A 27,005-nucleotide genomic window follows, 5' to 3' on the forward strand; every position below is an offset into this window, starting at 1 on the left:
AACAACGTGGGCTTGTATGGTAGGGTGAATAACTTGCATCTGAATATGTACGTCCTTTCTCTCTGTCTTGTCCCACTGGCATCTCTGGTATAAGGTATTGCAATGGGAAGACCCCATTCCTTAGCTGCTACACTCCCCGCTGGGGTGAAAACAGGGCTCCCTGGGGGAAGTTTGGTCCCAAGGGACCTGTGCCCACTAGGGAGAGCCCAGGGTTCTGCAGCAGGTTGGTTGGTTCTGCAGCCTGTTGGAAATGGCACAGCTCTACCTAAGCAGTGAATGATATTTTCTCCAGTGGCATCAATCCAGTTGCAGCTTCACCCACGTCAGGTTCGTGATGAAAGTTACTCTCCTTTGACACCTCCTCCTCCCCAGGAGTGACTTTTTGAAAACTGCGTCTGGCTTTCAAAAGCTGGCAGTTAAAAGAGATAACAACACGCCTGCCCATGAAAGCTAGCTGTCCTGTATGAGCTCATGAGAAAATCTGATCTAACCTGCCTGTCTGAACAGCATTTATAAACACTGCTGCCCAAGGATTAGGCAGACCAGCCCAGCTGTGCTGATGTAGTCAGTGAAAGAAGCTGTTTATGTTTCAAACTTTCTGATGTAGTGGGGTTTTATAAAAAAATTTGCAAGGTCATTTATTTTTTTTTTAACTTTTATTTTTTTTTTTTTGGCACAGCCTCTAGAGGAACAAGCAGTACTTTAAAATGCCGCTGCCTCAATTTATCTTAACATTTCAGGATGCTGATGTCATGTCCCCACCCCCATCCCAAACCTCAGCAAATATCCAGATTTGCCTTTGAAGCTGTAAAGGAGACCAGGATTCATCCTACACACCAGAGCCTCACTGGATGTAAATCCCTACGGCTGCACCTATAGCAGGCACACTGAGCTGATTTACACCAGCTGATGATCTTTAATTGGGAGGGGAAGTCACTGCTTTGGGGTCACTTGCATGTGGGCATGGGGACCACAGCTCTGCCCCCAGTGCTCTGCCAATGCAGCCCTCACGTGTTCACACAACACTCCAGGCAGCACTCCATCTGCATGTAAGGCTGGGGATTTCAATCAGATCTGGCCAAAATACAGCTGTTGCACCCTTCCTGCCTTGTGAGCCACTCAAACGAGGTGCTATGGGTTTCAGGTGGCCTGTTTGGGCACAGAGGTTGGAGGATGATGGGAAGCAGCTGGGGAGGAGGGTCTGCCTGCTGAGCCCAAGAGGTGAGGTTGCTGGGAGCCGTCCTGGTTATTCTCTTCCTATGGCTCCAGTGCTACTGCTTCTCCTGTCCTGGGCTTACACTGTGTGGGGGTTTTGGTATGTGGCTTTTATCAGGAGTCAGAAAGGCTTTCAAAGCTGCTAGTGTACCTGTGCTGAATACCCTTTGGGCTGTTCCTGCTCTTGTGCTGCTGCTTTTGTGATACCCCAGGAGTAGTTTCTTTTTCAGTTGTTGTTCCTTGCAAGAGCACACTAATCCTCTGATTCCACCCCTGTAGGATGGAAACCCTGGTTGTTTTATGTTACTGGAGAGTCAGCATTTTCACTAGATGAGACTGAAGGATAAAGGATGTTTATTTAGGACTGCGGGCATGTGATATGAGAATAAAGTTAATAAAAGAAAATAATTATTAATATTGTACTTAGCTATTTCTGCAACCCAGCTAGCTTTTTGGGGGAGTTCATTAGCTGCTGTCTCTGGGGCTGGCGTATTTTGCCATGTTTTCTGGTACATCTTCTTCTGCTCTTAAAGGTGGCTATTAAAGAAACTACTGTGTTTGCCGTGTTCCTGCATAAAAAACCCTTTCTTTTCTTCCTGTCTGATTGCCTCTTGGTCCCTGTGACTTATCCCTGACACCTGGTTCTGTAAGAAATTGCGTCACTTCTGTCGCCCCCCAGCCCCTTTCAGGTTATTGAATTTACATTTCTGTTGTACAAGGAATTACCTCATTCCTGACTTCAGGCTGCATCCTTTTGCTTACAAAAACACTGTAGTGTGGCTCTATATATGCTACATTATGAGAAATGTTAACAGTAGAAACTCCTTTTATGATTTTTAATTGACAGCTCACCACAAACTTTGCATACAGCCTAAACATATAAAGGTGACCAACAGATGGTATGAGGATGCGATTCCCAACACAATGTGATGCTTGGCTCCCATTTCATTAGATTTTTGGGACTTCACCCCAATCAGCTACAGAAGCAATGCTGGGATTCCCATAGCTGATGAAGGGCAAATCCCGTACTCACCACCATGCCCCTTCTGTCAGTGTGTTGTTGCTTTTGCAGTGATTTTTCTACATCATTATCTTTGGCGAACACAAGCCCGCAGAGGTGCGAGACCTCCAGTGCCCAGCTGCTGGCCTTGAGGAGAGGCTTCTCCAGCCCTGTGGTCCTCAGGGCTTGGTGGTCCCCTGCCAAGACAGCAGCATTTTGCTGCCATGAAAGAGCTGTCCTGAGGCAGCGGGAGGAAAGATCTTGCTGTATTTGCCAAGTCTATTTCTCCTTGAGCTTTACATACAGATGGGTGAGTGTGCACAGATGGTCTCTACCTCCCTGGCTCTCACACCCCCAAAGGTGTCTGCAGGACTTGCCTACCTGCTCCTCATGGTCTTATGGATGTGACCCTATGGGCAGCTGGATGCCATCCACTGAGGCTGCATAGAATTAGTGCTCCTAACTTTATTACTTCAATCAGATCCAGTCCCCAAACAGCTGAATAAATGCAGCAGTTTGGGCTAACTTAAAGGATCTGGTTTTTAAAAAATACTTTTAAGGAGTTTGAAGTGTGTGGAAACAATATTTTTAATCTACTTTGAATGAGAGACGGCAATGCAACTGGTAAAAAAACATTTTTTCTCTGAGAAATTGTCTTACTGACTTTGTTCTTTATATATATATATCTGTATATATAAAGACAATCGAATAAAAAGCCTTGCCCATCCCCAAAAGCTCAACCTTTTCAGAGTTCACTCTATGACCCTCAAAAAGATAGTTTGGAAAAAACGCTTGAACTGAAAGGTGAAGCTAAAGAGGAAATGCTTTGCTGAAAAGTTGCTTCTATCTGAAAAAGTATCTCTCCTTTGCCTAGTTTCTATATTTAAGTTTTTATCAGAGAAAAAGCTGTTTGCAGGAACGTTTCTGTGCAGAAATGTTTATTGGTTCAGTGCAGGAGTCAGAGCCTCAACAGTGGGTAACTGTTCACTGGGACATATGCCAAAAAACAAGCCTCCAATTAATTTTCTTTTTACTGCGAAATACTCTCTATCCCTTCCTGAGCATGTCTGGCAAATTTTAGGCTAACAGTTTCGTACAGCAAAGCTGTGCTGGTGCTAAAGTAGGGCTTCATGTTGGAAAGCAACTTGTGACCTTCTGTCATGTTTCTACTACGTCTTTATAATGGATGTGAACCCATGAGATTAATTGTCAAGATGGGCCTGAAGGACTCATTCATTATATCCCTATACATACATATGTTTGCTCTTCATAAGTAGGGATGATGATCATAATTTGCAGCCAAGGCTTGATTCACAGATGATAAAGCAGCTCTGAAATGTGTACATTTGCTTGACATAACCTTTCTAAAAATAACTCACAGGATTAAAAATCTCTGTCAGAAAACTAACTAAATGGCAAAGCTAATAATCTCTGCCAGGGCTCCAGGCATGGGTTGTCACCTAACAAACGGTTAGGTGTTGGGGACCTTCAAGAGCAAACATCTACACTACAGCTCATGGGTTAGTAATACTATGACACAACTGAGCGACATTTTAGGAGCATGTGGGGGGTACAAAGGGAAGTCAATCCAAATATCTTGTTATTATCTACTTGAAAACAAGAGCACTGAGAGTGAACTCTTTTATCAGCCTTAAGTTAACTGTGTTAAAACAGCAGAGCAGTATTTTTTGTAACAGTTAAATGCTAATGCTTTCCTTTGTGAGGGTAGTCCTATTTTCATGTTTCTAATTTATAATTAAGCTAATTTCTGTTAGAAATCATACCACCCTCCTTCCCCACAATCTCACACTGCATGTACAATGATAAAGGCTGAAAATGAACTGCCCTTTCCCTGTAACTGAATGGGTCTGTGTGTGCTGGAGCACAGAGATGGGCCTGTCCTGGGCAGGGCCTTCCTCAGCAATGAGCAACCCCTTTGTCAGTCACTGCACATTAAAGGGGTTCGAGAGCTGAGAGAAGGCACAGCGGTGCCTGTCAGACTGGGGTCACAGTACAGGGTGGGCTGCAAAGCCCCTCTGGAGTCCTCAAATGGGATGGAGGGCGGTGGTGGCCAAAAGCTCTGCTGTGAGGGAGCAAACCTGGGCAGGCGGCTGATAACCCAAGTGTGGCTTGCCACCTGGTTGCTTGGGTCCAGAGCAGACATCTGGGATGCTTGAGTCAGCCCAAAGGCACCCCGGAGCTGGAGAGGGGGAGCCCTAGTGGGGCTTGGAGTCCTGACTGTGACACAATGGTGGGCACCCAACCCTCAGGTTGCCATGGAATTGGGGAACCACAGCAAATGAGGCCTGTTTCTGGCTGCTGCTGCTCTCTGTGTTGGCACTGGGGAGAGCCCTGGTTTGGAAGGCTGCAACGATGATGTACAAAACCCTTTTCCCTCTTGAAAGCCTGCTGTAGAACATCAAAATGTTCAGAGAGGGAATTTTCTTGTCCTGTTCCTTGATCCACTTGCTGTTTGACAATGTTAGTGGTGTTAATAAATTGTTGGCCCTTTCATCCTCCTGGGTCAGTCTTTAAAAATCTAACTCAAATGGCTACGTGGTAGGGAATCATGTTTTAGTATAGTAGTTCTTACATATGTTTTCAGAAACATCAGCTTCATGGATATCCACCTGTTTGAGTTTTGAAATATTTTTAAAATCAAAAAAAAGTCCTGGACAAAAAAGTGCTAAAATCAGTTCTAAGTTCAGGATAAAAAGGAAAATTGGAAAACACACTCAGATTTCATAATTCAACATTTATTGATTACTGGTATAAAGAAAAGAAATCAAACTCACAGTTTTTGGTACTGTGATCTGGGGGAGATATCTCCCAGAAGCACTGGGAGGGGGGGAATCTGAAAGAAGGTTTTGCTTTTCGTTGTTCACCCATTGCTCATCTTAGTATAAGGTTTGCAGTTGAGGAAGTTATGCTATATAATCTTCTAGTCTGTTTGTTTGTTTGTTTTTTCTCAGAAAACACTTTTAATAAAGGGCCAAATTTATTACACTTGAATTCTACAGATCGTCAGTGTCTTGTAACGCTCCATCTTGACACAAACATGAAAACACCAAGGCCTTTGTGGCTGGACTTGACTGCTCTAGACTATTTTCTCTCTCCTCCTCTTCCCTTCCAGAATCACTGATGCATCTCTAATAGAAAAAATGCAAAGTGTGCAAGTTGTCTTGGCACTGTGGCTCAACATCTTGTCATGTTGCACTATTATGTTGACTCTTTGACACAGGGAGAGCGCATGAAAAAATCCCAGAAGCACTGTTCTGGCTCAGGCAACCACAAAAGCAATTCCCCTTTTTTGTTGGCTGTGGGAAAAGAGATCCTACAGAGACAGGCATCTCGGAGCTACAATAATCAGCTGGTTTGACTTGAAGGGAGCTGTATCGATGAAAGCCAGTGGTATATTGCAGACCAAATTGTGCTCAGACTCAGCTATTGTTTCTCTTGCCCCCTTTTTGAATGCAGAAAGAAAAGAGGAGCTGTGGAATTCTGCTTCCAAAACCTGAGTGTATTAATTGGTCATAATTATCTTATAAAATGGGAGAGGATGAAATAGGGAAACATCATCAAATTGTTTTCAAGACTTCTGATACGTGAATTTAATTCTTTCAGTATTTTATGGTTATGCCCACTGAAGTACGAAGTCCTTCAGCTATGTGTGTCTGTACATGTGTTTTAATTTAAGATATTTATAGAGTTCCACTATTGTGGTAGCTGTGCCTTTTGCAATCCATAATTCAGCACATCACTTCGAGCTAACATTGGTGATGACACCCTTTGTTGCACAAAGGGAACTGAGACAAAGCATATGCATTTGTTGAACTTGGAGGAGTTTTCTTCCTCATTTAAAGAAGCAGATTTGCTTCAGTATATGTTTTATTATCGTGCTTAATCTATTTACCCATGTCTTGAAGAACCTTGGCACAATGATCCTGAAACATTAAACCCTCTTCTAGCCGATGCAGATAATGCTCTAGTGCTTATAGCTCCCGCCTGCCTCATACCCGCACACCTCCTGTAACACAGCCCTAGCGCAGTCTGCTACGAATAAGAAATGGAACCCAGTCCTTTCCAGAAGGATGGAGTCCTCAGCAAAAGGAGAAAAAAAGACCCAGCAAGGAAGCAAAGCCCTTCATCCTACTTTTTTTTTACTTTTTTACTTGATTACAGAACAGTCCATAGAAGACCTAAGGCTAAATTCCTTGATCAGAGCAAAAGCTTCCTAACTTTTTCTCATTGTCTACGGTTTTTGCAGCGGTGCTTTATGAAAATGAGGGTGGTCTCTCTGTTCTGCTTAACAAGAGCAGCAGCAAAGCACCAGCCTGTTAAATGATTGGTTTGCTCACATGATGTGTGCCTGCCGAGAGTGCTTAGGTCAAAATAAAACTGAATAGTAAAGGCATGTGACTGCTCATGGAGAGAAAAGGCATGAAGAACAATGCAGTAGCATCCCAGAAAACACTTATTATGGGCTTGATTAGAAAAGTATTGAAGTTTAGTGGCAATATGATCTTCAGCAAGCTTGGATCAGGCTTTTTACAGGAAAGCACTCAGGCTTATTCTGTGGTTACTTTATATGTGAGATCTGTGGTTTGATGATTGCAACAGAGGGATGCCTCAAGGGGCTTTACACAAGTCACTTGGGCATGAGCAGCTGCCTGGTCACACTCTATTAGAGCAGGGGCCTGGGATGATGCTCTCGAGGGACATTCCCTACTCTTGGCTCTCAAACCTGGTTTCAGCAGTTCTGATACTGCACTAATTAGATTCCCTTAGAAATTTGCATGATTACAGTTGTTCCAAGCCTTAATGTTGATGCACTTGTTTCACTCTTAAATTTTATAGAGGAGTCATGAGCCCTGCTTTATCTGAAAGGTATGCCAGACAGAAAAGGCTTCTGAAGCAATTCCTGCCTCTGTGCTGGAAACCATTTGGATTCAGGCATGTTAACACTGACTCATTGGAGGTCTTCGGGCTTCCCAGGCCTGGTTGATCATCAGAGGTGAATCCTTCCCCCTAGACCCCCCCAGAAGCATCATGTGGTTCAGGTGGGATTTGGGGAAGGCTCTGAATTGCAGCTCAGCACCCCACGCTGCATCCCTGGAGATCCACTGTTCTGAGGAGTGTGGTGCACAAGCACCCCAGTGGCTCTGCTGAAGTGACCCTGGGTCCAGCAAGACCTGTCAAACTGCTGGACATGGGCTGGCCCTGGGTCCCTTGAGCATCTCACGATGTTGAGGGAACAACTTGCCTGTCTCTGCCAGGCTGGCTGGATAGCTCGAGCTCCCTGATGATAGACAAAAACGGGCCTTCTCCTCCTGGAGCTGAACTCCTTTGACGTAAGTCTTTGGCATGTTACTGTGTTGAGGCAGACAAATCTTCCAAAGCTTGAGCTGAGTTTTCACAGAGCCAGGTTGAACCCACAACTGTGCTAGTCTGGAGTTAAGACAGGCCATCCCTGCATAGCCGAAAGTTGCTTCTCAATAGTTTATTGCCTGCTATGACAATATGCATTTTAATATTTATGTCAGCGTGTCCATGTGAGCACGTGCTGCCTTGCCACCTTGCTGGTTTAGTAGTACCTAAGATGGGAGGGTCCAGGCCTGTCTTTTGCCTGTAATACAGAAAGGTGAGGCAGATGGTCAGGTTGTTTTCTCAGCAAGTTAAAAATCAGAGGTGGTTTCACCACCATATTGATAGCTGAGGTCACCTTGCCTCTTCTTGGGCCATATCAAGACCTGAGGGTCATATCAACTCATGGAGCTTCTGCAGAGAAGACAGAGGTCCTGCAGTATTTTGGGCCCTTGGACCAGGAAGCCTCGTAACAACTCTCTGCCCCACTCTCACTTTGTAAAAGGGAAACTTTCCAGATATAAAGCCTCTAGCTGTTCCTCTGAAATATTTAATTCCCTAGTGGGTAAAGCTCATCCCTTTAGAGATGACCATAAAACCCAGATAACAGCTTTTGGGATGTTGAGGTCATGTTGTGGTTGGCTCACAGTATGAGAGTGGATTATACCCTAGTGCTGGCAAAGTGTTTTGAAACTCTGAGGAGAGCACCCTGGATTCATAATTCATAGGATTTAAGGCCAGAAGGGACTATTAGATCCTCCAGCCTGACCCACATAATGCAGGTCATAGCATTTTGCTGAATAATTTCTGCTTCAGTCCTGTAATTTCTGTTTGAGCTACAATGTACCTTATAGAGGAACATGTAGTTTTAAGTAAACGAATCCAGAAATTAAGATTATTTTTTTTTCATTATTCAGTGGTGGCTTTGTCTAGCAGCTATTTGCTCTCATTGGTTTGTCATAAATAAAATAAATTTTATCTTGTTTCTAAGCTAAGCTTCGAGCCATTAGTTCTCACTAAATTTTTGTCTCTTAGAATAAAGAGCCATGTACTATCAGAAATATCTTTTTAATGTGAAAGTTTTAGCTATGAATTGCAAAATCCTGACATTCAGAATCTTGATAACTTCAACTAGGCACAATGAATAGAACCTCTGTGTTCCTTAGATGGACCACAATGGAAATTAACATCAGACCTCAGACATAGTTGAATTTAGCCTTGGGCCAGAGGCTGAGTGAGTTCACGAACCTCAGCACATGCTGGTAAAAATTCAGCTGTGAGAAATGCTGCTTCTCCTCCTCCCATGACAACCTGTGCCTTCTACCATGCTCCCCAGAGCCACCCACACAGAGAGACCATGGAGAGAGAGAAAAGTGGAAGGAAGCAGCTTACATCTCCTTTTACGCCTCATTTTTCCGGAGTGGGAATTTGGTTCCTCTTCCTCAATTCTCCCTCAGTGTGTGGGGATGCAGGATGGGATGAGAGTGTCTGAAATGTCCATGGTGCAGACTGTTGCTTTGTATTGTCTTTGAAGGAGTTTCTGGGTTGTTGGATACTGGGCCTGCCCAGAGGAAAAGTAAATTAGCAAGATAACACCCATCCCATCTGATAATGTTTTCTGAGGTGGGCAGGAGTGGATTACTTCTGCTAGAGCAAGTCATCTCCATCAGATGCTTTTAGCTGGTAAAGTCCTCCTGACATAGAAGCACTTCATAAGAATCCCCTAAACAAAATATATACTGACTACACAGTCACGTTAGTGCATCTCACAACTCCTGTTTTTACATCATAAAATGCAGTTGCTTGCTGCAGCTATGCTGAAAACTTTAACTGTGGGCTTGGCTTCAGTTCAAGAGAACCTCTGTCAATGTGTTTGGCATGTCTGGTTAGTTGCCACAGGGAGAAATCAACTGTGAGGAAGAGCTGCACAACTAGCATGTTTTGTTTTTGTTTTTGTTTTTTTTAATACAGAAAGCAAATTAGAAGGAGTAAGGGTTACCCACAGATGCCATCATCACTGATAGTTACGCAAAAGATGCTAGATACCTTCATAACTACTTCAATGTTTAGGCTTCCTGCAATAGATGGTTATGGATATTATTCTTGGACAGCTTTGTATTTTGGCCACCTGCCCTAATTTAGTTTTTATTTTCCGAATTCTTCACCTATGCCTACACTGGAGAAATGTGCTCTTGCATGTTGGTGTCTGTGGTGTGTAACACAATAAGAAGCTGGTCAGGAGTGAAGCACCTATGACCAGTTGACCAGCTACATGAGGGTTTCCACCAGTGTGCCAGACACAACTGAGTCTTCAGTCTGCCACATCCTACTGTTTCTTTTCCATGGGGCCAAGAGGGTGGCAGGAGATCTGTTAAAAACATCCCTTTACTTAGCATGTGCCGGTCCCAGAGAAGTCCTCAGTGGCTCTTTTGGATGTGGTCAGTGTTCTCCCAGCTGGAGCTTTGTTATCAGGCTAGTCCCCACCTGCAGGTCTTGACAAGTCCAGTTGCTTCTTTTTGTTCTGGTTTAGCCTCTGCTGGTTGGTATACACCAAACCAAACCAAGTGGAAGTTGGAGAGAAAATAAGGTATTATACATACAGGTGATACTGGACTTCATAGGTGTGATGCAAGGTACAGGGGGAGGGAGCAGCAGCAAGCTTGGTTGAAAAGCTGATGCCACTGTTGCATGAAGAGCCTTTGTAAAGGAGATATGCCTCTCTTCCTCGGCTGCTTATTCCTGTCCCCTTCTTTGTTTTGGCACAAAAGATGATGCAGCTGGTGATCAGGGTGCTGATCTGGCTGAAAATAAATACAGCAAACAAAATATTGTTAGTCTTATTGGCAGGGGTGGTGCAGGTGGAGGTGAACTTGCTATGTGTTTGAGTGATGTAGTGGTGTGAGAACCAGCAGTCTGCTAAACTGCTGGCTGCAAGTTGTGAGCAATCTGTATAAAACTTACTAAAAAGGTGCAAAACCTGGTGCCCTACCTGGTCATGAAAAGTAGTTGCCGCATGTCCTCCCAGCCGTGTTTCTTTCCCTGGTGACTGCATGCAGGAAAACAAGCTGAGGTATTGCATTCATAAATGTTTTGATAAACCAGACAGCTCCCTTGCCAAACCATCTGATTTTATTTAGTTTTATCTCCACATTCTTTTACAGCCAATTTCTATTGTATGTCTAATGAAACCATAGTGCTGTAATCTGCTGTGATAATTGTCTTTCCTGTTGCATTGACTGGCGTGTAGGCAGATGATTGATGGCCTTGGGCTACTGTATAAAAGACCCAACAGCGGCAATGCTTGCAGGACTGTAGCAGATGCTTTGATGTTGCTAATGTGGCGAGCTGGGTTAGCATTAGACTGTAACGCACGCAGACTTCAGTGACATTGATTTCATTGGGACGGCTGGCCTGTAGTCATAACTTAGATCTGAATGCTTTATAATATTACATTAGGCATTTCCCTTATCCCACTTGTAACAAATTCTTTGCGATGTAGAGGCCTGTGTAGCACTTGCAGAAGGGTGTTTTATGTGGATATTTGTTTTCTATAAGTATATAAAAAGATATCCATCTAGATGTATAATAAACACCTCATAAAGCAGCTTGACTCTGCATGGAGATTTGCAGCTGTGTTTACATAGCCCGACACTGCAATATCCATACATCATCCCTTCCTCAAGGAAGTCTTGTTTCTCTTTTATCTCTTCTTGCCTTTTAAAGGCTCTGAAGTAGAATTTACTTTGCTCTCACATGACCAAAGCTTACTATCACCCCATTGCATCTGCTTCTTAGCAGATGTTATGGAAATACGACAGCATAATAAAGTGTCGTGCTAACTCGATCCAAGTGCACTTGGAAGAGATACACTTGAACTTCAGCACCACTGGTGGGAATGAGACTTGAATTAGTGAACATCTGGGTCAGGTTTAGACCTCATTTTCCTCACACCAACAGGCTGTGAGTCTCATAGTCTCCTTCGCTGGAACCGTGCTTATATGAGATCATTAACACACTCTTCCCAAACCTCTCCAAAGATGCTAACAAATTAGCAAAAGTACTGTTACTTTTGTGCTCTGCTGATATCTCTTGTTATCAAGAAATGAGTTCTGCAAAATTCATCAATGGAAAGCAATTCCCTGTCTCTGTGGGCAGCTTGGCGCTGCAGGCACAGGCCTTTCAGAGGAATTCCCACCTTGTACTTTGATTATCAAGGCTTTGACTTGCTGGGTTTTTTTGAACCCCTTCCAGGAGCTCAGCTAGGCAGAGCTGCCTTGTTACTCAGTCCTGCTCTCTTGCGTGAGGTCTAAGTAGGGATTAATTTGTTCCTTTGTTAGAAATCACGCAGGGCAAATGGAGCCTGTCACTGCACGTGTCCCTAGGAATACCTAAATAACACCACTGGACTACACAGTGTCCCTTCTGGCAGCTGGTCTCCAGCATGATGCCAGTTGTCTGGAGATCTCTCTGCGTGGCTCCTGGGGAGGGCAATGTGAGCTACAGATGAGGCTGAAGCTCTGCCTGGTTTAGTGGTGATTTCCAGCAGATCTAAGCAGAGCATGAGAGCAAACTCTGTACTGTTCTTCCCAGCCACCTCCCCGTGAGCTATAAAACCCTGGGTCACATGCACCATGGGGCTCCTTGGGCTGAAGGATAAGAAAGCACTTGAGCTTGGTGTGCCCAGTTTTGCTGCCCTTTGTATTGCACACTCAGACTCGATATACAGGTCTGAGGCTTTGAGAGAGTGGGATAGAAATGCCATGTTTACTTGCTGGCAGTTCTCCAGTGCAGAGTCACACTGTATGCTTCCTCTAGGGATCACAGAACATTTTACAAATCTGATTAGCCTCATTTTCAGAGACAGAGATGCTGCGGTGAAGGGAGGGGTGCTTCCTGCACAGGTGGGTAACACGATATCAGGGGCTGTCCAGAGGGAGAGGCTGTTCAGAGGCTGTGGATATTTAAATCCACAGCATTATACAGATTGAAAGCATAAACTTGCCATTAGTCTAATGTAAATAGCTCTTCCATATGTTTGGTCTACTCATCCAGCATGTTTTAAGTTATGCCCATCATGCTGCTAATGCTCAGCAATGTTTGTAGAAAAAGCTCAGAAGAAAAACAGTGCTTCCTTCCTCACCTGGGCCTGGGATGTTTCTTTCACATTCCTCAGAACTGCTCATAGATCTCTAGGAATTTAACTTTGACTCTTCATCCTGCTCAGGAAATGCCCTGTCAAAAAGGGTTGTCCTTTGAAGTGGTTTATATCTCACAGTACAGTTTACAGGAGTCCATTCTCAAATTGCTTTATTCCAGATGCTTATGATTGTTACCCACATTTCTAGAATTGATAAATTTGTACTTCACAGTAGTGCCTGGTGTGTCTTGCAGGTGAAGGTGAGGATTTCTGGGTCAACTGAGAAGCAGCAGCATGAAAAGGGACCACACTGGAGAAGCAGGTTCCACCACAGCCACTGCAGGCTGTCCTTGCTGGCAGCCTGGGGTCGCCGTCACAGTGGCAAAGTTCTTAACAGAGACAGTTTGCAGCACGGACAGGATGCCTCAGTTGTTCAGGGTAATGGATTTACAGCTTCTCAAATCTCTGTATGACTGTGTGTCTCAGAGTCTGCGTGCTGCTCAGGTTGCACGGCCTTTCTCATCCTCGCTGAGGCATTGTAGGATGGTTGCCCCTGCTTTCCTCACTAAGCTTCCTGCAAAAGACAATCAGGCAATGTGTAAGTCACAAGAATTATTGCAGAAAGTTTACACCAAGAATTCCTAGCAAAATCCTTCTTTCGTGCTTCCTCTCTAACTCTAGAGCCAATTGCCAGCACAGGTTAAATTTTGAAGTTGGGATTTTGTTGTTGTTGCTGTTTTCATGGTTTTCCAGACCTTGTTGTAAGCCAGATGCTGTTGTGACCATTTACACACACACAAGATAGGTGGGACCGTGCAGTTGAGTGCTTGCATGTGCCTTCGTGCCACTTTCTGTAACAGCAAGGTGTTTTTTTCTGCGCATGGACTGGATGGAGATTCTTTCCTCACCCCTTTTGGGTGTGCTCTCCCTCCCTGCCTTTCTGCCACCTACTCAGCAGACCTGTGTGACTTCCCACCCCAGTGCCTGCTGCAGAGACCATCCAGCTAATCGCCCTGAACTTGCTTGTGCTGCTGGGATCTGACTTTCAGGTTCCAGCCATCTTCTACTCGAGGAACGGCAGCCTGGCAGCCCTCCAGTCTGCCTGCTGGATCTGGGCCAGTTATTTATTGTGAGACTTTTGCTCCTCTTGGACTTTGCAGCAATTTTCATCCCCCTGGGTGATTTGCCTAGTACCAGGTAGAGAAGTCCAATAAAAAGCCCTGGGAATTTGCTCTGTGCTCAGCAACACATAGTCACTACTGACTTGAATTGTGTTTCTTCTACAGCAATATACAGGGGACTGTAAAACTAATAAAAGGTACTTTAACCTGTGACTGCAAATATTTCGTCGGACTATGTGGCAGGATAAAAGCTACATATGCTGGGAATTGAGCCAGGGTCCAGATTTGAGGATCAGTAGGAATAGTTAGAAAATACATACAAGACCAGTAATTTTACTCTCTGCTTCACTTTAGGATCAAGATGGAACTTATTTCTTTCCCATGCATTGCTGGGAGCCCTTTCCTTTACTTGTATTTATTAAAATGAGGCAAATAAGCCAAGTTTCTCTGCTGCTCATGCCAGCCCCTGCTGCTGCACCCTATGCAAACATGGTCCCCACAAAAAGGGGCCACACTGCATGCTCTTTGCCTGCCCTTTGTGCTAGTCGAAGTGGCTTCACAGGGACTCCTCACCAAATAACACCCAAGGGAATGAGAGCCAGCATTTTAGAAGCATGTCAGTCAACTAAGTGCTGTACAGGAGGTTACAGAAGCGTTGTTTTCTTTGCACAGGAGAGAAACATCCATCTTGATAGAGTTGCTCTGACAGAAGAAGCAAGAGTGTGTATCAGTTGTTCCTCAGCATGGAAACTGCTACTGGTGAGCTCTGTCACCAGGCATACAAGCCACCACTTGCTCATATATTTTAATGTGAAAACAGAGACAGAAGGCAGTGGGTCAGCTGAAAAAACACCTTTCTCCTATATTCCCTAGTGGCCATTTAAAGAGTTGACCCACAACTGGGGAGGCAGATGGCCTGAAAACCAATCTTTTGCCTTTGCAGACGTGTGTTAGGTTGGAGGTGAGGATTCACTTGGTTGCCACAGCTTTCTGTATGCAGCCTCTGTGGTCAAACAGCCAAGCAATTTGGGGGGATTTAAGGGAGGCTACGTGGTTTCCTGCTTAACAGAAGCCAAAGATGAGCGCTAAGGGTCAGGGTCAGCTGCAGGGCTGCCATGTCCCCATCCTGAGCCGGAGGTTTGCTGAGAGCCCCCAGGTGCAAACCCTGACCACAGCTCTGCTCCACAGGCCCCAGGGTCTGCAGGAGGCTTTGGTGTCTGCTGGGCACAGGAGCACAGCTCCCTTTTGGTGCATCGGCTTCCCTTGCAAAGCACCAGCTGGAATTACTTTAGGATGTCCTTGGGCATCTCAGTGCCACTGAGGTTCACAGTACTCAAGAAGTAGCAAATTGGCTGGTACTTTTTGCTGCAGCTGTGTTCCCCGTCTCACCCTCGAAAACCACTTGCAGGGAAGAGGACTTTTCCTGAGCTGTAGTTGTGGGGTCTCCTAAGGTGCACCCTCGCGTAAGGAGGGGAGCTGGGAATCATTGCAGCACCATCCTTCTTGATTGCATCTTGCCATGATCTTGGACCTTCTTAAAAGAGAGATAGCAATTACCCCTCCCATTACCCTTGATAATGTTTTATTAGTAATTGCTGTGATTATCTGTAATTGCCTGTGTTAATAGTGTGCCACAATTGGCAAGGTTCACCTTAAGGTTGATTTCTGCTTTGGGGGGTAGGAATGGCTGTTTAGTTTGTCACAGCTGTCTTCCGTAATAATGTGCTTCAAGTCAACTAAAGCCACAGCTTAGGACGAAGTAGTTGTATTTAGGATGTTAGACTAAATTTGGCTTTCTAAATTAAGTCTAATGTCTCAAGCCAATTCCAGGCTACAGAGGGCTCCCAGAAGTATCTGAGACCCTCAGGGAGTACATGCTGCATTATTCAACCACACTTTGAAGAAGTGTTTTCTGTTCAAGAACATATCCATCACTAAGTGTGAGACAAATTAACACCCAAGTACCAGAAAACTTGTCTCAACAGCATGAGGAAGGAGTTGGTCTCTTGGTTTGACATCTCAAAGAACCAGGCCCCTAAACCAAGAAAGCCTAAGCAGAGGAAGACGTAGGGCAGCTGTACAAGGAAGGACTGGTTATTTATTGCTGTGCGGGACAGAAGAAATCCCATCCCAAAAGAGGACCCCATGGACTGGTTTACTGACAGCAGTGTCCCCACCTTGACCCCCAAACAATATAGGAATTGAAAAAATTGCTACTTGGATATTTACCGGAGGTGTTTCTGGATCAAAGCCCTGCTGCAGCCTGAGCTCCCTTCTGTTTCTCTGCTGAGCTGAACCTGCTTCTTTGAAACTGCTGGAGTTTTGTGTGTGTTAGAAAGAGGTTTGTGTGGTGGTGTTTGTTTATTTGTTTGTTTCCTGGGAGGGGAAAGTTAAATGTAAACGCTGCACAGAAAGGAGTGTGAAAAATGGCACGGATGCAGATGCATTTTATTGCATACCTCTGCAGTTCTTCAGTCCACATTAGTTCCCTTGTATAGATACAAATTTAGGACTTAAACCTGCAGTAATTCAGCACGTATGATCCATGCGTATACAATATTTGCTACCTCAAAATGCCCTTTCATAGAGCCTGATGGGCCCTTTTGCTGTATGCAAAGCCATATGCCTTTCAAAGCTCTGCTCTCCAGATTTCCCTTCCAGGTTATGGGAACAATGTGACTCTGTGGTTACGAATTGGAGGTGGGCAACCTGCTTGCTTATGGAATCAAGGCGGACCCAGCAGACTGATGACTAACCAGAGTGACATCTAGGAGCAACTGATTTAAAGCCACTTTAAACTAACTTTTGTTTTGTGCCTGACTCAGAGATCTGGGGAGAGTCTCGACCAGTTGTTGGTAGCCTGGTGCATCCTGATAGCAATATCCTGTCCTGCTGAGGATGGGAGGCAACTCAAAGCCACTCTCTCAGGAAAGGGGCCCTGGGCAGCTGCAATGTAAACACCACAATACACATTATTTTGAGCAGGCACCACTGGCTGAAAATATATATATATATTTAATATTTTTCCAGTGTTTATAGTAATGACATGACTTACTGTGAATGAAGAAAACTAGTTGAATTCGACACGTATGTATTTGCCATTCTTTCTACATGTTTGCCTTTAATTCATTTGGGGATTGTCCAATGAAAATGGGCTTTCTTTTCTACCCACTAGTTGTACGTTCAGGCCCTAGGACAAAAAGGCAAATTTAAAAATATTTTTCTTTGTAGTGTTTCTTGGGTTTGAGAAAAGAACCATGAGCATTACAGGTAGTTTTGCTCTTATGTATATTTGTGTATACATTTGTTGTTCATATAGAATTTGTGTTTTCAACCAAGATTGTCTCTCTGGTGTCTCTTTCATCCTATTCAGTCAAACTTTTTTTTTCTTTTTCTTTTTTTCCCCCTCCCTGGATTCCTGTGGTTGTACAAGTGTGTGTGGTCTGATATTTGAAAAAATGAGTCCTTTAGCTGGACATGAATACTACAATTTCACATGGATGTGGGTAGTTCTGTGTTGACAAGCTCAGTTTAAGACAATATAAGGGAGACTTGAATGATTTTAAGAAGTGCTGAGGATCCTCCTTTTTAAAAGCAGACCTTTTATTTGAAGATGGGTCTGATGAAACACTTAAAACTAATGAATCCCTCATGCTGTACCTCTCAAAACCCCTGGGTTTCCATCTGTGACATGCGGTCGTCCCTAACAACAGGCAGATAATACCAGAGTTAATGATGTCAGAGCCAATTTAGCTTACAGATTTGTGCATTTTATTTAGATAATTGTAGGAGATGCAATATGTTCACTAAGAAATGTGAAGACAGCTTAGATTTACAGGCATGCCTTATGTTTGTGTAAAGGAAAAATTGGGGATACGGTGCTTAGTTTCCTGAGAATGAGCACATATTAGTCAGAAGCCAAACATTACAGTAGCTCAAGAAGGATCTCAAAAAGGAAAACAAATGCCCTGAGGAACAAATATTTTATATATATATCTATCTTTTTTTTTCCTCTCTTTTTTCCCTTACTTTTTTTTTATTTAAGCTTTGGTTTGGATCCTAGCTTCTTCACTCAACAGCAGATTTGAAATTGATACTATTTTATGAAAATGTCTAACTTAATTTTACTCAGAGCAATTCAAGAAAAAAAAAAAATCCCCTGACAACCTTTGATGTATAAAGTGCCAGATTTTTGGGTAATGTTTCTCCCTTGGGGCAACAGTGGAGTGCAAGAGCCTTTAACCAAATTCACTATGGGAAACTGCATTGCCAAAGCACTTTGCTAGCACACAGTGGCTCTGGAGAGCACCTTGCCCCAGCCTCCCTGAAAGGGAAAAGTTTCTTGGGATCGCTAGAAAAAGGAAACCCTTGTCCCACTGTCCCACCCAGGGCATTTTTCCCTGTGTGCTGGCTTTCCGAAGGGCAGTGGGGTTGGGATGCTGGTCCTCTCTGGATGCTGGAGTGGGCTGCTGTGCTGAGTGTGACCACTCCTCTCCCCAAACATCCTCCCTGCTCTTCCCCATGCAACCCCACCGCTGCTCCCCTCCCCTCTTCCAAGGCATTGCTGCCATTAGCCAGGTGCACTGGGTGATGATGATGTTACTCGTGACTTTCATGCTCTTGGATCTCAGGCTAGAGGGGAATTACTGCTATCACCCCGATCGACAGTGTGGGAAGGGCTGGTGGAAGGGAAGGGAGCACCGAGGGCAACCAGCTGGCACAGCCGAGCTGGCGCCCTTCACAGGGGAATGACCCTGCCACAGCAGAAAGGGACATGTATCCTTGATTGATGCAGGTTACCCCTGGAAAGCCGTAATATTGGTATCGGAGATACCATTTATCACCACAAAACACGAGATGGCTGCTATTACGTACTTCACCTGCCATAAAAAGCTGTTCATCTCCGTTTATCGAGTCTTATAAGCTAATCATGCTGTTGTTGGCTGCTGCTGGCACTTTGCTCTTTGTCTGCTGGGTGACTTGCATTAACAGGGTCTGCACAGTCCAGGAGGCCTGTGCTGAGGATGGGGCCCCCAGACCCCAAAAGTCACGTGTATCCATGTGACTCGGGAAGGTGCCAGAGTCTGGACATGTTTTAGTACGATACATATCCATGCCTTGGCTCGTATGTGTGTTTGGGGCTCCTGTGGGAAAGGGCAGGCGGCCAGGCTATCATGCCAGTTTTGGGGAAGCTGATAAACCCTATGGTGTCCATTGGGTCTGGGAAGAGGTTTATTACCAGTGTGAGACAGGGACTGCAGGACTGGGAGAGAGGGAGGAAACAGTCCTTTACCCCACTACTAAATTCATGGTTGAGTGTGTGGCAAGTTTACATTCCTTAGTGGTGTCTTCATTGATTTCCTGGGGTGTAAATGAGCCAGGCCAAACATTAATAATACAAAAAAAAAAAAAAAAAATCAAGAATATTTTTTTTTCTTTTTCCCAAAGAACAAAGCAGTAGAATGTTCCTTTCTTGCTAAACAAACAGAAGGGACAGTAAGTTGTATTTTTTTGTAGTACAGTCTAGGCTAGACAAAACTGTTATTCATATTTCCTAATCACCTTACCAAGGCCCTGAGATAATGCTGTCTCCTCTGGTAAGAACAATAATAAGTAGTTTTATTGTTGCTGGGCATTTTATCAATCTCTTCAGCAAACCCTGACTTTTACAGACCCAAGAATATGTTTTTGGCTTTTTTTAAAGCTTTGTCCTACCAGTTATTTGGACCTAGACCTCTGGATTCAAAGCATTCCGGAAGGAACTCTGCACACAAAACAGTGCCAAATAACAGCAGAAATGCTGTCTCTTCACAAAGAATTTGTGGATAAAACACTATGAGAATGAGCTGAGACCCTGTCATTGGGACAAAGCATTACAAGCCCAGGACTCATAAATACTCATGCCTCATCAGTACTTGGCCTTGGGCTAGTTATTTAGCCTTTTGGCTCCTCTTAAGGAGATAGTATGATAATACCTCATTTCCCTCACAGGCCTTAGTGTGAGCTCATTACTTAGTGTCTGTAAAATACCTTGTAGATGAAAAATGCAATTGACAGCAAAGGCCAAATTGTCTTCTCATTTATTCCACCCAGCTGCTATTAAAGTGAGTTGAGGCTGGGCCAGGGAAACCCAGAGGAAGATTTGGCTGTAGGTGTAAAGTACCATGATTGATCTGTCTGTGCAGAGCTTCTCAAGGCAGCTCCTCCGGTAAGCTCTCTGGCCTCTGCTGGCACAGAAGCCCCATGCTTATTTTATTTTGTTGCTGCCCCTTTTTTAAATTGGCTATGGAGGACTCTTGCTGAAGCCAGTGGGCTTTGGCTTGGGTTGGCTGGGTGGTTTGCAGATGGAGACAACTCCCCAGGTTCTGTGGTGCGGCAGGCATCACCTTGGGGCAGGCAATGCAAAAGTGGCTGGGAGCCACCTGCATCTAACCCAAATTTCTTGGGTGAAGCACCACCAGCGTGTGGAAAAAAGCCCCAGTGAAGCCCTGTGAAGCTGGGGTGACATGGGCTGGCTGCTCTTGTGATTATCTGGTAACGGTCCACTGAATGGCTTGAGGTGCAGGTATGTCAGGTGTGATGGCCCTATCTCCACAAAGGAGCTAAGAATGTCAGCAGGATGAGGGGGCTTGACTTTTGAGGCTGTCCCCTCTCTGCTTTTGGGGAGGGTGGCACGGGGTCAGGTAGGGTGGCTGAGGAGAAGGAGCCCCCTGCCCCAGCCAGCTGGATCGCTCTGGAGGATCCCATCAGGAGCACACAGCCAGGCTTCACCTCCACTTCTGGGGTATTTTGATCATAGTGAAAGGCTGCTAAAGCTAGAGGGAGGCGAAGCTTGCTCTATACTAAATTGACATTTGTATTGTGAAATGCTTTTAATAAATTGCATTTCAGGGAGGGGCTTCATCTGATCAGCATTTGGCTGACTCTGATACTGGATGAGGTAGCATCCTATAATGCAGTGCATCTGAATGCAGGCTACACTGATGAACCAGCACTATTTCATGGCAGTGCATATCCACAGTTTGTTGAAGCTGGAAGGGTGAAGCACAGATGTTTTTTGCTGCTAAAGCACCTGTGTTCTTTGAGTTTCTTTACTCTCACTCCAAGTGCAGCCTGATGTTTCCTGTAACACCTTCCTTAATTGCAAGCAAGGGCTTGAAACTCACCTGTGATCAAAGACTGCATTTTGACAGTTTAGGTCCAATTAAATGTAAGCATCAAGTAGGGTGTCTGCAGCTTAATATTAAATCCATGCTAAGCGTGGGCATAAAACTAGAGCCTGCAGCACCTTCTTGCAGCTCACATAGTTAGATACCTAAATGTGTGCACTTGCAGACAGAAACTTGTGCTCACGTCATTGGAGGCTTGGGCAAAGCCCAACTAACACTGAATAGCCAGCCACTCCTATGACAGTGTTTTTCATTGGACATAAGTCTCTTAACTTGCTGAAAGGGACCCAGGGGCAAGCATTCAACAAAAAAATGTCTTTAATCATGGATTAGAAATAAGGGAGCCAGAAAGCTGCTGGCTTTAAAGTGGTTTTGAATCAAGAACATTTGCAGTATCCCTGGTATTTATACTCAAAGGCTTCTCTCAGAGCAAATATCTGCCTGAGTGTGGAAAAGTAAGATCACATTTGCCTTTGAAATCTGTGTTCTTGTGTATTAGAAACAGAAATGTTTAATCCACTATTTTTTTTTTTTTAAAACCAAGAAGTTAGAACAAACCTATTTAACTAACGTGTCCAGTGGGATCCAGGCAGGATGAATAGCAGAAACCTCATCAAATGTTTGTTAAGGTAGAGGAGAAAAGTAGCTCTTCTCTAATTTCTGCAGCTCCTGAAAAAAAGCACTCTCAGCTTCTGTTCTTTTATAAAGGATCTTTAAACACGCTCATTTACAAGGAGGGAACTGATGAAAACTCCATGAATCTAGATCATTACTTCTATGGGGTTTTTATAAGACATGCTTGGACACTGGAGTGACAGATCAGGTTCCCTTGGAAGAAATATGTGGTCTGCTCCATGGCTCTCCTATCCAGTGTTGTTCCTCCTTGTCACCCATCAGAAAGCAATAATTTGTACTCTCTTGTGAAAGTAAGGAAAATCTTTCCTCTTTTGCTGCCACCTCTTTTCCTGCTGGATTAATGGGTATTACAAACACTGCTAGATGTATTGTCCAAGGCAAAAACTCAATAACAAGCCCAAATTAGATTTAAGGAAATGAGTCAATAAGCAGAACAGGAAGGAAACACCAATTTAAGTCTAGAAAACCACATACCATAGTGTAGTGCAGGAGTTTAACACCTTTCTCGTTACTGTGAAACTGGGAACATGAACTTTGAGGTGCAATCTCTGTGCAGGGCGAAGTCAAAACATATTAATTAAAAAAAAAATGAAATGGCAAGAGACAATTTCTCTTGATGAGGTAAGACAAATGTTAAAAGGCCACAGAAAGAAAGCCTGGTGAAAACTGCCCTGAAAACCCTCGGGAAAGGCCAGAGAAGACAGGTGAAGGGAAGATGAAGTTGGGGCTGAGAAAGTGAAACGCCAGCCCCATGCAGAGATCATGTGGTTGGAGGAACACGGGGAAGGGGTTTAGCCCTGCACTGGAAGTTTCCACTCAAAGTTATAAAAAACAGGACAGTGTGTCCTGGAAGGTTTTAAATACAAATTCCAGCTCAGCCTGTTGCCCAAGTGGTGCGGTGCTGCCTGAAAATATTGAAACATAAATTGCCTGAATGGGCTGGCTGAAGTGCTACTGCCAGACTATTGCGAGCGATGTGTTTGTCAACATTATTGCACAGGAAAGTGAGCCAAACTAATGACAACTGCTGAAAAAGTAGGGCAAAAAAAAGTATACTTTCCTCTACATGTCAGAGGCTGACTCCATGGCAGGCTCTGTCAGGATGTGAAGGGAAATGCCCAAAGGCAGCGGTGTCTCCCAACACGCCTTCATGTCCTGCTCTCTGTATTTTACCACATTTATATTTGTCCAGGCATAGGGGGACAGTGATCCGTTATTTTATGGAGCAAAGAGGAAGACAGGACCGCTAGAAACAGCTGTTAGTTTGGATTTGGGGCCTGGAGGCCACTTTGTCTTCTCATGGTTGCAGAATCAGCCATGGGAGCTGAGGGAAACCTCTCTGTGCTTTACACCCCAGTGGTACCTGCCATGCAGGAGTTGAAGAAAGCATAGAAGACTACAAACAAGTTTTTTTTTAATAAACCAAGAGGTAACTTTTATTCTCCCTGGTTTGCATATTGTGAAACTGGAGCACTGAAAAGCTGATTTTTCAGTTTCCTACTGCTTGACACCTGCATGAAAGGTTGGGGTTTCAGAAGCACCTCAGGCACTTGGGAGGAACCAAAGGCAACTGCTTTTTCTCATAAATTTGAATAGCAGCCACTGTTTGCTAAATTTGCTAGCATGCAAATGCTGGTGAAAGTCAGCACTGAAGTTGACTACAGCAGGGTTTTGAATCTGTTCTCTCAGCACTAGATAATGCTTCTCATTATCACTGTGGTTTTACCCTCCCTAATGACTGTTGCATTAGGAATAAATCAGTGACATGCAGACTGACACATTTTTTGGCGAGCACAATTGCCCATGAAATTTGTATCATTTTTCTCCTTCTGCCCACCAGCCTGCCCACTTTAGCAGCATTCCTCTTTCCCTAGGAAACTGATCCCTAATTGGGAGAGTCATTTACAGTACCAGCGAATGACTCAAAAAAGCATTATGGACAGATATGTCCAAAAGGCCAGTTTTAGCCCCTGGCCTATGAATAGGAGACCTGGTTGCACACATCGGTGTTTTGTCTCATGGTGACTCTGGGCAGGGAAAAAGCAGTGTTTCTTTGACCTGTTATGAAGCTATAACCATCCCAGGTATAAATGAAGAAGCCACGGTCACTGAAAAGGAGCCAGTGACAGAGAATTTAACTTGACACATCTGGTAGCATTTTAGAACAAGGGTGTCAAACTAATTTTCACTGGGGGCCACATCAGCCTCGTGGTTGCCTTCAAAGGGCGTAATGTAATTTTAGGACTGTATAAATGTAACTACTCCCTGATTTAGAATGAGTGGCCCAAATTCAAGCACACAAATTGCTATGTAGTTATTGCATAAACACATATAGGCCTGTCTAAATTTTGGACAGCTGCAATACGCTGCGTACTGCTGCTGTAGTTTTGACAGTGTTAGCTCAGTGAAATTACTAATTGCACTTGAAGTGCTGAAAATAATACAGCCATATGTGTAACTGCTGTGTGTACTTCATAAATGAGATGGTGCCACCATAAACTGTGAAAAGAATGCAGCTGTATAAAATTAGAGTGATGAATGCGCATTGGCCTGCGTTTCTACAAGTGCAAGCCAATGCTGGTACCAAACTGTTCCCTCAAAAACATGAGTATTGAAACCTGCTTTGTAGGGAGGCAATTGCTTAGTGCGCCTTTTGTTTGTGTATGGAATACAGCACTGTTTTGTTGTGGTTATTTTATTCAATTCAAATTCTTGAATTTTGGTAGAAATTGGAGTGTTAACCATTTGTTATGATGGTCTCCCTCCAAGGCAGGTAGGCTTGGCTTTGATTTTGGAGAAAATCACCCATTCTGGCCCACAACCAACTGCTGTGGTTGGGAAGCTCTGAAGAGGAGGGAGGGTGAGAAAAGGGGCAAAGCAGAGTATGGCAATGGGAAATGTTTGCTGCATTGCTCCCACTTTCTAAGACTTTAAAAGAAAACCCTCAGTTTGGCAGGTCGTCACTATCGTAGGACATCTGCCTGCAGGGGTGCAGACTGGACCAAGATAGGCCAAGTTAGAACAAGGGGCTAGACAAAGACCTAGGCCATTAAGAGCTGAGGGCTGAAAGACAAGGCACAGGATTACAGTCAAAGGACACCCAAGTAAGGAGACAAAGGACCAAAGGACCGGAAGTGAATTCTAATGACTCACAGAGGAGGGAGAGGTTGAGGAGACAAAAGATGGTGACTGTGATCAGTTCCTAGAAAGAACATCTCAGGCTATCACGAGTGCCTCAAGGGAAGGGGCTAGGAGAGATGCTGAGGACTGGTTAGTGAGTGGAACTTGTTTTTCTTGTCATTATAGGGAAACCTGGCCAGACTGCTGGGAAATGATCTGGAGAAGACAATGGTGATGACAGCAAATGAAATCAGTTTTGTTTTAAAATAAAATAATCTGTGGCTGCCACAGTGTTGCAACATTAAAGGAAGGTTTAATAAAGGAAGGTTTAGAAGCAATCAAGGCTCTGTCCAGTGTGATTATACTGCTGGATGTTTCCTGAAAGAGGGACACTTGTGATAAGGGTAGTTAAACTATCAGCAAATAGATGGAGATTCAGCTTCCACATCCTGAGCGATCTCTGCAGGCATGGGTGCATCACTGGGGAGTGACTGCCACTGTTTGTCGATCCTGATAAGTATACAGAAACGTCTGTGGATAAAGAGCAGCCAGGGCTCTTATCACCACGGCCATAAACTGAGACTCTCCCTCTGATATCACTCAACAACAACAAAAAAACCGTACATCCCAGAAGTGGTTAGCAGTGCGTGAGAGACCTGTAGAAAATACTGGTGGGTCCATGTGGGGAGTTGTTTACCATGGAAAACTTTTTTAACCTAATAAACTACAGGTAGTTGCAGGAAATGAGATGGTGCACTAAATGTACCCAGCAGAAAAAAATCCATACTTCATAGACAGCTAGAATAACCCTGCTCTTAAAATATTCACGCATTATGCTTTCGTTTTTCACACTGTGGCAATACCATTGCACCCCCCCATGCCTTAAAACATAGTGTCAACAAGAACCAACCTGCTGGTGAGGCTGCGATGGTGCTTCGGCTGCAGATGTGACTACACAGCATCAGCTCCAGAGAGAGGTTTGTCATGCTGCCATCAGCACTTTCTCACTATATGGGATGTCTGGACAGGTAGGAGAAAAATTAGGCTCTGGCAAGCAGCAACTTGCAACTGCAGCTGTTTTCACAGCTCGAAAATAATCCGATGCGAGGCAAAGGCTGGCTGCACTGAGAGCAGCAGGAGCAAGGGACCAGGGGTGGGCTCCTTCCTCACCTCAGATTCACACCTTGGTTCTCCTTGTTCATTTGAGGGTTCCCCCCAAAGCTACCTGGCAGACTCCCCGAGCAACTGTCACACTTCAGAGAAGTTCTCCTTTTAAAATAAAAGGTAGAGCAAACCAGTTGGGGCTGGAGCAGGGCTCTGTATTTATAACACCTCAAAGATGAGGAAGGTGGTTATAAGAGTTCAGGTCAAATAATATACTTCATAGCAGCAGGGAAAGAATTATGAGGCATGAGGTGAAAAAAAAAACCAAAAACAACAAAACCATCAAGAATGATACTGCTTGATCTGACTTTGATAAAGGCACAGTGAATAAGATTGAAACTACACAGGCTAATGAGTCCCTCATAGAAACAGCCCAATTTGCCTAAGATAGCTATGACGGGTAGGAAAGCAGAAATTCCAAGTAGGGGAAGGGTTTGGTGAAGTTGGTCTTTCTCTCTTTAGTGATTATGTTTGGGCATTTGCCTAAAACATACTGATCCTGAGTTCAGAGCCTGCAGACTCTTAGATTTTCTCCACTCCTGTTATAGTATATCAGGTGGAGTAGAAAATCTGTGTTCTAACATCTGTTACTAGCAACACAAAAATCAGTGTGAAAACACATTCAAAGAAGGCAAAACCTTTCTGACTTTAAGATACAATGGAGCTCTGCCACATGCAAGTTAATCCTGCTTTGGAAATCTCTGCCTATAAATGTGTTCTTCATGCTCCTTTGCCACAATTTTCTTTAGGCACCAGCACCACATAATTTGAAAGAGGCAGAGTCTGCAGCTTCCACCCAAACTCATAGCCCTTCAGCAACAAATTTCCAAGCATGTGTTGAGTGCTGTAGTTGTAACTTACCCAGTAATATCCTTATTTGCTGTAAGGGTTGGGCATGTGTGATCTAAGCATGGAGGTATGTTGCTGTCCCTTTTCCCGTAGAGGACCTTTCCTTGTGTGGATCCATATCTCCTTAGCTATGATCCTCCCCTTGGGTCAGTGGCAAGCAGCTGGAGAGGGACTTCCAGAAGATAGTTGCACCTCTGCCATTTGAGCATAAGCAATAGTTTGGAGTCAAA

General features: G+C 44.2%; 1 protein-coding gene and 1 long non-coding RNA gene across 2 annotated transcripts in view; one reads left to right on the top strand and one right to left on the bottom strand.

The window, feature by feature from the left end:
* Nucleotides 1-8,772: 8,772 nt before the first annotated feature.
* LOC135578554 (uncharacterized) lies at nucleotides 8,773-26,908 on the bottom strand. The gene is made up of 5 exons (XR_010470322.1): nucleotides 26,788-26,908; nucleotides 25,933-26,031; nucleotides 25,673-25,782; nucleotides 12,720-13,290; nucleotides 8,773-10,380 (listed from the first exon to the last, which is right to left on the bottom strand). It is a non-coding gene; the product is annotated as an uncharacterized LOC135578554 (long non-coding RNA).
* The window catches only part of RNF152 (ring finger protein 152), a 74,573-nt gene continuing 60,585 nt past the window's right edge, over nucleotides 13,018-27,005 (top strand). The window contains exon 1 of the mRNA XM_065052582.1: nucleotides 13,018-13,154. The gene's annotated coding sequence lies outside the window, so the exon portion shown is untranslated. The remainder of the gene's footprint in view (nucleotides 13,155-27,005) is intronic.

The sequence above is a fragment of the Columba livia genome, chromosome 2 (assembly GCF_036013475.1).
Source record: "Columba livia isolate bColLiv1 breed racing homer chromosome 2, bColLiv1.pat.W.v2, whole genome shotgun sequence".
Lineage (NCBI taxonomy): Eukaryota > Metazoa > Chordata > Aves > Columbiformes > Columbidae > Columba > Columba livia.